The 9,245-nt window shown below is 44.9% G+C and overlaps 1 protein-coding gene across 4 annotated transcripts in view; it reads left to right on the top strand.

The window, feature by feature from the left end:
- Window positions 1-7,830: 7,830 nt before the first annotated feature.
- YES1 (YES proto-oncogene 1, Src family tyrosine kinase) overlaps window positions 7,831-9,245 on the top strand; it is a 75,743-nt gene continuing 74,328 nt past the window's right edge. For 2 of the 4 annotated variants that reach the window (XM_030842571.3, XM_060310573.2), the window contains exon 1: window positions 8,115-8,319. The gene's annotated coding sequence lies outside the window, so the exon portion shown is untranslated. Of the gene's footprint in view, window positions 8,012-8,114; window positions 8,320-9,245 lie in introns of those variants that run through there. The other 2 variants (XM_060310572.2, XM_060310571.2) reach the window with 2 other exon arrangements.

Here is a 9,245-nt window from a genome sequence, read left to right as displayed (position 1 = left end):
GGAAAAAATATATAAATAATTTTAGGTTGGAAAGGAAATTTTAAGACTGGGATTTAAAAGAAACCAAAAAGGAAGAGATTGATAAATGGAATAAAATATTTCTCAAGTTCTCTGTATTAAAAGAAAACCTACAAATAAAGTTAAATGGCACATGAAAACTTGGGGGAAATGTTGCCGTCGTTTATGAAAAATGAAGAATTCAAAATCTCAAAATAGGACACTTACAAATTCATAAAGACAATCACACCTAATTGCAAAGTTGGTAAAGGACAATTCACAAAATTAGAAATATGAATGGCCAATAAATTTACACAAAATCTTCAAGAGAAATTTTTCTTTCTCCAAATGGATAGTCAGTTGTCCCAGTATCCTACTCTTTCCATTGCAAATTACATAATGGCATTGATTTCCCTACATTTATGTACTTTATACTTATTTCTTTGATCTATGTAGCATAAATGGTGTTTGATGTGCTAACTAACCTTATTGTGGTAATCATTTCACAATATATACGGGTATCAAAATCATCACCTTGCAAGCCTTAAACTTACACATTGTTATGTGTCAATTATACCTCAATAAAGCTGGGGAAAAAAGATTACATAGTTACAGAAGGGAATAAAATTCTGGAACCAGAATTTTCTTTTAATCAAGATACAATTTACATGACACAGAATTCACCCTTTAAAGTGTACAATTCAGTGGTTTTTAGTTTATTCACAAAGTTGTGCAACCATTACCACTATCCGATTCCAGGATACTTTCTTCACCCCTAAAGAAACCCCATGTCCAGGACTTCCCTGGTGGCACAGTGGTTAGGAATCTACCTGTCAACGCAGGGGACGCAGGTTCAATCCCTGGTCCAGGAAGATCCCACATGCCGTGGAGCAACTAAGCCCGTGTACCACAACTGCTGAAGCCCGCGCACCTAGAGCCTGTGCTCCGCAACAAGAGAAGCCACCGAAATGAGAAGCCCGCGCACCGCAAAGAAGAATAGGCCCCACTCTCCACAACTAGAGAGAGCCCGCGTGCAGCAACGAAGACCCAACACAGTCATAAATAAATAAATAATTGATTTTTAAAAAGTGAAAAGACAATCTACAGAATGGGAGAACATTCCTGCAAATCATTATGTCTCATAAGGCCCTTGTATCCAGAATGTACAAAGAATAATTACAGCTCAATAATAAAAATAAATGACAAACAAATTTAAAAAAAAAAAGAAAAGAAACCCCATATCCACTAGCAGTTGGACCAGAATTAGTATTTATTCCCAGTCCAAACATCTTTCCACTGTCATAGCTTTCTATCTTAAGGAACGTAAAGCTTAATAAGTGTTTATATGTCTAAATGACCAAACTTATCAAATACTTCCTGGGACTTTACGTAATTCTGTGCTATTTACCATCTCAAGATTTTATATAAATTTCTGTATTCTTTGGGAGGTTTCTGGCTTTCTTGTTTTGTTTTTTGCTTTCTACCAGGTTCTTGAGGGTACATGACAAACACTTAGGAACTAATCCTATGTACTCTAAACAGACTCAGGAAATGCTTTGTTCTTTGGATGTATAGCTCATCATCTCAAAGGAAATGAGACTGGTGATTTTTAAAGAGAATATGTGAGGCTTGGAGACTTTGACAAAAGGAGGAATTTTTTTTTTCTGTTTCAAGGTTTTCAAATAAAATCCACAACTAGACAATAGGTCCTTAAGAGGGCTAAGGAAAATCTAAATATTTTCCTGAGCAGAAGTTCAAATAAATTTTAAAAGGGCCTTACTATAATATAAACAGAATTTCCAGTCTGGTTTTCAAAACAAAACATCCATTCCTTGGTCTCCAGCTCTGCTTCTATTTTAACTTGTTGGAATTAATTTTACGTGAAATGAGCATGAGTGCCAATTTTCTATTTTATGCCAAAATTACCAGGTGTCCAAAAAAAAAAATCTCTACTTTGAAGTTAGTCACATTTGGATTATTTAAATAGCATCCTCTTTAGTGTGAGTCATTGTACACTCTTTGATTCTTCAGTGCATGGCTGTTGATTCTTTAGTAAACATGCTTTCAAATATTCAGAAGGACATAGGCCCACAGGAATTAATGACCAGAACTCAGGGCTCAAAAATTTGAAATGGTTGTAGAGTAGTCCACTATAAAGAAATGAAAATGATGATAATAACAATAAAGCTAAAAGATAATTTTAAAAAAGTGGCTAGCTCTTTTATGCAAAACAAAAAAATTTTTTAAATTAAATTAGGTATAAAGTGTAAAAACTGATTGTATTAGTCTCCAATGAATATCCTAAAGAAAACTATGTATTTTTTTTTGAAAACTATGTATTTTAACATTAAATGTGGTAGGATATTAATTCCTTTTTCCCTGAAAAAAAAGTCCACATAAAATCTTTGAAAATCTATTAATATTTAATTTGTTGAATTTCAATACAAAGAAAGTATACTGCCATTAATTTTCCAATCCTTCAAGTTAATAAAGGCATAAGATCTTTTTTTTTTTTTTTTTTTTTTGCGGTATGCAGGCCTCTCACTGTTGCGGCCTCTCCTGTTGCAGAGCACAGGCTCTGGATGCTCAGGCTCAGTGGCCATGGCTCACGGGCCTAGCCGCTCTGCGGCATGTGGGATCTTCCCGGACCGGGGCACGAACCCGTGTCCCCTGCATCGGCAGGCGGACTCTCAGCAACTGTGCCACCAGGGAAGCCCTCTCATGCATCTTTTAAGTTTGTCCCCAACCCTTTCTTAGAGTTACAAGATTATACATTAAAGGATTTCCTATGAAATTTGTAGAATCCCACATTTCTTATTTATGTTTCCTAATTATAAAGGCAGTTTACCAATTTTAATTATTTTAGAATTTGGAGAAACAAATGCTGTTTTACATAGTCACTGAAATACATTTAAGAAATAATTTCTTTTCTGCAATGGGATCCAATCTGCAAATGGGAATAATACTACTAACCTCCAGAGTGATTATGAGGATTCAGTGAATGACTCAGGTAAAGCACCTGGCATATGGTAAGGGCTCAATAAGAGACAGCCATGGTTTTTACAACCCTGGTATCGGTGTTGCAGTCACATTAATTCATTCACATGACCTAAGACATTTCATCAAAGCATAGATCTTATGTTAGATATTTGTTATGTAAGATATTCCCCTAGAAAGAAGAGCAATTAAGTAGCTATTTCAAGTACTCAAAAGCCTTCTTCATATACAAGTAAAAGAAGTGTAAATACACTTTGCTAAAGAATTAAAAGTGCGTTATGGTGTACATCATATAATACGATCTTGTCAGATTTTAATTGCTCAGACACAATGCAAAAAATAATGATCTATACCACTGAAAGTACAAAAAGACAGCATAGCTTTAAAACAATGTTAAAAGAGTTTTTCAAAGACATAGATTCATTCCAAACATATTTTTAAACCCCAACAAGTGTTAGCTTGCAAAATATCTAATAAAAAAGAGTTCCCTGATTCCAGTCCTTTATGTTTCATGATCTGATGTTAGTTAATTTAAGAGATAAGAGCATGACTGATGTATAGTTTCTTTTCTAAACCTTTGATGTAGGTAAACATTCTAACTTCTTGCCTTTAAGCAAAGTTATGTTCTACTTTTTATAACCCATTTGTAAAGATTTCCAGGAAGTAGCAATCTGGTAGCAATTTCGGTCGTGTTTATACTCACTGTCAGAGACACTGACCACACATCAGCTTAATGTATCAGGTCAAACACTTGGGAATGGCTACAGGACTTGCACATATAGATTTTGGGAGGAAATTATAAGCCTATAGGGCAGAGGTATCAAATGGGTTGCAATATCTAACATCAATTTCAGGTGTTTGCTGCCTGAATCGTTGTGTTGAGAAGGATTTTGAGGATGGAGGTAGTGCTCTGGGAGAAAGGGTAGATGCCTGCTGTGATGTAAAAGCAATGACTGGACTTCCCTGGTGGCACAGTGGTTAAGAAGCCACCTGCCAATGCAGGGGACACAGGTTCGATCCCTGGTCTGGGAAGATCCCACATGCCTTGGAGCAACTAAGCCCATGCACCACAACTACTGAGCCTCTACTGCGCTCTAGAGCCCGTGAGGCACAACTGTTGAGCCCGCGTGCTGCAACTACTGAAGCCTGCACACCTAGAGCCCGTGCTCCGCAACAAGAGAAGCCACTGCAATGAGAAGCCCGCACACTGCAACGAAGACCCAACACAGCCAAAAATAAATAAAAAATTTTTTTAAAAAATGACTGCCCCTGGCAGCTGGAGGAGGGACTGATTTGCCAGCTATGTTCTACTCTTGGGGTCTTACATGTGGCTCAAGGCAACTAGAGTTGGCATTGGGGTCCTACAAGCTCTTATCCCCGGAAAAACTTCTCACTATGCATCTGCTTCATCCTCTCCCTGAAAACGAGCTCCCCCCAGCCCTCACCCACCCCCACTGTGTGCAGGGGGCAGGAGGTGCTGCCCTCACAGCACTTGAGTTTACTGTCAGCAGTATGAGTAAGTAGCAGAAACTGACAGTGGCTCTTATTTGCAAAGAACAGAAGGTCTCTACTTAATTTAAGCAGAAAGAGAATTTAATTTTGGAAGTTTAGAGAATGAACAGGAGGATTGGTGGAGCAGGCTCAGCCAAGAACCAAGGGAGGTGGGGCAGAGTCCAGGTCCTGCCATAGGGATGGTCTGCTTAGGATGCAGGCACCAGCAGCACTGGACACTTGCTGCTCCTGGGCCCTCCCTACCCCTGGACACCCACCTTATGCCACTGGACCCTGAACTCCACCACACCATCATGAATAACCTCTGAGTCACCTTTGTGTCACTCCCTCAAAATTCCAAGCTGGAGCCTGAAAGTAGGGGGTACTCAGATCAAAGGGCTACACTCTGGCTATTGGGAGGGGACTGGTTCTCAGAGTAGAGGACCTTGGGTTAAACAGACACCCTCAAAAGGTCCACTGCATGCTATATTCTGCAAGGTGGACAGCATGTGAGAAGACGCCAAGTGCCATCCAGCTTAGAAACTGCTGTCACAGAACAGAGTGATGAACCAAGTTGAGAGCAAGAAAGTCTGAAGTGATGGCAAAGGCTATCTAGGAACAGGCAGAGTGGTACCCAGGGAGCTAGAGCTGCTGACACTGGTAGGGACTTCGCTAGGTATAACAGGCCTGGGACAAAACTACAGGAGAACTAGGAAGAACTGAAGTCAGAAAAATAAACCTAGATGACGCCCAAGTAGATTCCAACAGCAAAGACTAGATTTCCAACAAATAGTCCCGGAGCTGGGGAGGCACACCAGGCACAGGGTGGAAATCTAAGATGTAGACCAGGCAGGCAATAAGTTAGACACTGGAGAGAGCAACAAAACACGGCAAAACGATGGGCTGGATTTGCTGCAGCTCACATAAGATCACCGTTTCTTGTATCTATTCATTGTAGGAGGTGTCCTTACACATCCAGTGGAGTGCTTCTCTTAGACAGACCTTGCCCAGGTGAGCACCAGTCCTGGAGGTGATGAAAGCATCAGAAATTGTACGGCATCTCGCCACAGAGCTTGGCACAACAAGCCTAACATTCAAGGATGGATACTTGCCTTTTGCTCGATTTTCCCTATCTTTGCTTAGAGGGCTCCTCATATTTGCTCTAATTGGCCAGGTGGAGGAGGCAAGGCTGAGGTGGTGCAGATAACCCGAGGCACCGTGACTTAAGGAGATCCAAGCTTTGAATGGTTATGGTGGAAGGCATTTGGGGGGGAAGGGGTGGTAGTGAGGATAGTCATTAAAGAGCAGAGACCAGTGCCTGCACCCTGTGTAGGACTGCAGGCTCTCTAGTTACCAGGAAGAGAAAATCATCATCACAGCCTCAGTGATGCAAGCAGCAACAGCAGCAGATGACTGACACAGGCGGGAGAGGTTTATTCCACACACAACCACTTCCTGGCAAAATCACATCCAGGGTGAGAGGGAGTGGGCCCCAAGGAAACTCCAAATCCTTCAGACTTTCCACCAGTCAGGTAATTGTAAGCATTAATAAACTTAAATAAACAATGTGTTTCACTCTTGTAGGGACTTAACCTATTTCATTAATTTATTTCAAGCTTTCCCCTAGCTTTTTCATCCAGCAGACTCGCCCAGGGATTCCATGATTTAGGTTCCTTATCACTCCTTAACCCATACATACCAGACCTCCCTGCTGTGTGGGAGGGACACAGGGGTGTGCTTCTTCATTTGTCCTTTTCACAAATGAACAGATTTTCAGTTGAAAGCAATTTCTATTATACCAAACTCAGTGAGGCTTTAGAGATTCTCTTTGTCCCGTTTGTTTTAAATACGCCTGGAAATAAGTGAGACTCCAGATTGAAAAATCTCCAGAATATTTACAGACTGAAGCTTGATGTTGTTAGACAAATATTCCAAAAGAGAAAACAGGGAATGAAGTAATAAAAAGAATTAAAATGAGGGTTAAGGGAAGAAAAGTGAAGATAAGTGAGTATAACAAAACATGTAGGATTTTGACACCCTCTCCCATCTTGAAAACTCCATACAGAACATCTTCAAAGCCACTTCATCCCTTGAACTGGAGTAAACTAGTATTTTTGAGTTGATTTTTTTGAGGCTGAGAGTTTAGGACAAAAAATACTATCTCTATTTTACACAGAAGTTTAGAAAAGTAGCAGCTCAAGGAATTTATTTTGTAGTTTAAAAAAAAAAGCTAAATATAAATTTACATGAAAAATTTAATAACCAAGACAGTCAAGGGCAAATGAAGTTTTAGCAGCTAAATCATATAAAGCACGATGTTACCTTTTAGTTAATGTGAATGCCTATGCCTATCTTTGGCTCATTCAGTGAGCTGAAAAAAAATTTTTTTCAAACCTTTATATGCATTTCCTAAGTTTCTAGAATACCCGAATACTGGCACATATGATTGTACCATTTCGTATTTGTCGAAGATGATTCTGAATTTCGCTAAAAACCACAAAGGAAACCAACAGTCCCAACATTAATAGTTCTGATAACCCCACCAAAGAGGAAATACGAAGAGGAAGTTAATCTGAGAGTCTGTCAGGGCAGAAGTGATTTCAGCAGAAGACACTCAATATTCAGCCCTTCTGGACACTGGCTGATCCTCATTTTTTTCCCAGGTCCTTCTGGACCTTCTGGACCCTCTTCCTTCTGCTTCAGCGGCTGGCTGCAAGGCCAGTAGGAAAGGTGCTTGGATTCAGATGAGCAGGATTCTAGCTGTGGCTGCTCCACGTTCATTGGGGTGGCAGCCTCAGTTTCCACAGCTGTCAAACGGGACAATAATACCTGCCCCAGTTCCTCCTCTGGGACGTTGCCAGCATCGCCTAAGAACACGCTGTCCCAAGACAAGCCAAGGCCACCATTACTGGGAGAGTCGCCAACAAAACTCGGCTTCGGTTCCCTCTCCCGGCAAGGCTGGTTCGACCTACAGTCAACAGGAAGCTCCTGGGGCTGGGACAGGATCCCTGGATCGGAAGGAGGCCAGACGCGAGCGTTTCTGGACGGTGATCAGGCTGGTGATGAGGGTGTTAGTAACACCCCCCTGGCTGGGCTGAGATTTTACTATCCACGACAAAGGGTGCGGAAGCATAGTACTGAAGAGCAAACAGCCAACCCCTCAAAATCCTATACTCCCCCACGAAAACAAAGCCCTCGGCACTACAGAGAGCGGGGCGAGGGGAAAGGAGAAAGGCCGAGGCACCCCACCCTATCTTCCGCGGCAGCGGAGCCGCAGGTTCCGCGCGTGGGGAGGGGGCGCTGTGGGCCTGCTTTCCGTGTGGAGAAGCGCCTCCTCCTCACGCCCCCTCAGCCTGCGCCGCCTCGGGAATCCGCCCCAGACCCCGCCGCCATGTTGGGTCGGGATTAGTGACTCGATCTCGCCGCCGACCGGGACAGCTGGAGTGCGGCCCGCAACCCGAGGGGGCGCGCGCCGGCGTCGGAAGGCGAGGTCGCGGGAGCCCGGTCGGGCGCGGCGCGAGTTCCGGTGAGCGGGCGGCCGCGCGCGCAGGTAGCCCGCCCCCGCCCCTACACGGGGGGGCGGGGCCGGGAGTGAGGGCGGGCACCGCGCGGGGAGGAGGTGGAGCGTGAGGCCGCGGTGTTGGGGAGCCCGGGAATTCCCTCCTGAAGTAGCGAGTCTTCGGCTGGCTGTGCCGTCGTCGCTGCCCCTCGGCGCCCGGGACGAGGAGGTGGAGGACGGAGAGGGCCCCACGGGCCTCCCCTCCGCCCGCCGCCCCCTCCCCGCCACCCTTCCCCGCCGCTGCGGCGACTCATGCGAGCGCCGCTGGAGCGCAGGTAAGGACGCTTCGGGGCCCCGCGGGCGGAGCAGGAGGCGGCCGACCCCGGCCCCGCAGCGCTAGGCCCGGCGCCTGCCTGCGCCCGGAGGCGCCGCCGCTCCCCGCCGGCTCCGAGTCGGGAAGTTGGGAGAAACTTCTCCCCTCCCCCGGCCCGGCTTGCCCGACGGGCGTGTGTCCTTCCCGGCGCTACCTGCTCGCCCTCTGCCTCGGTCTCCGCCCAGTCCATTCCTTCCCGGTCCCGCCCAAGTCCGACCCAAGGTCCTGGGAGCGCCGGGACACCCGCACCCGCGTCTCTAAGGTCGTGCTGGCCGCCCGGCGAGGGGTCGGCGAGGTTTCTTTTGGCCGAAGTAAGGGGCGGGAGCAGCGGCCCCTTCCCGTCCCCGGGGTCGGGGGTCTGCCTGTCGGCGGACACGGGGTGGCAACTGTGCCGGGAGAGCGGGCGGGGGAGGGGGGGCGAGCGGGTGAGCCTCTCGCTGCGCTAGGTTTGATTGAAAACCGCAACATGTTAAAGTTTTCCTTTGTTTTGGGTTGGGGGTTGGGAAATACGCTGTTCAGCGTGCACTTTTAGTGTTATGACGCTCCGCCTCCCATTTGGTTCGGTTCTCTGTCCACATGTGTTACAGAAAATTTTGTTTTAATGTGTGTTTTTTTTCTTGATAATTGCTTCCAGCTTTTGCTTTATTGGGCATGGGGCAACGTTGTTTTAAGAAGCTCTTAGAAAATCAAATCCGATGTAGGGTAGGGACTGCTTTAATTTTTGTTCTGTAGTGGGTGGGACCCAACATGGTTTGGATTTGGTAGAATTATTTTCTGCTTCATTAATTAAAACAGGCACGGCATAACACACGGTCTGACGCTTTATAAATTGTTAGAGAAATGAAAAGCTGAGTCTCCACTGGAATCAAACTTTATGTTCAAGCCATT

This window comes from Globicephala melas, chromosome 13, assembly GCF_963455315.2.
Source record: "Globicephala melas chromosome 13, mGloMel1.2, whole genome shotgun sequence".
NCBI classification, from domain to species: domain Eukaryota; kingdom Metazoa; phylum Chordata; class Mammalia; order Artiodactyla; family Delphinidae; genus Globicephala; species Globicephala melas.
This window is presented reverse-complemented; position numbering and strand designations above follow the sequence as displayed.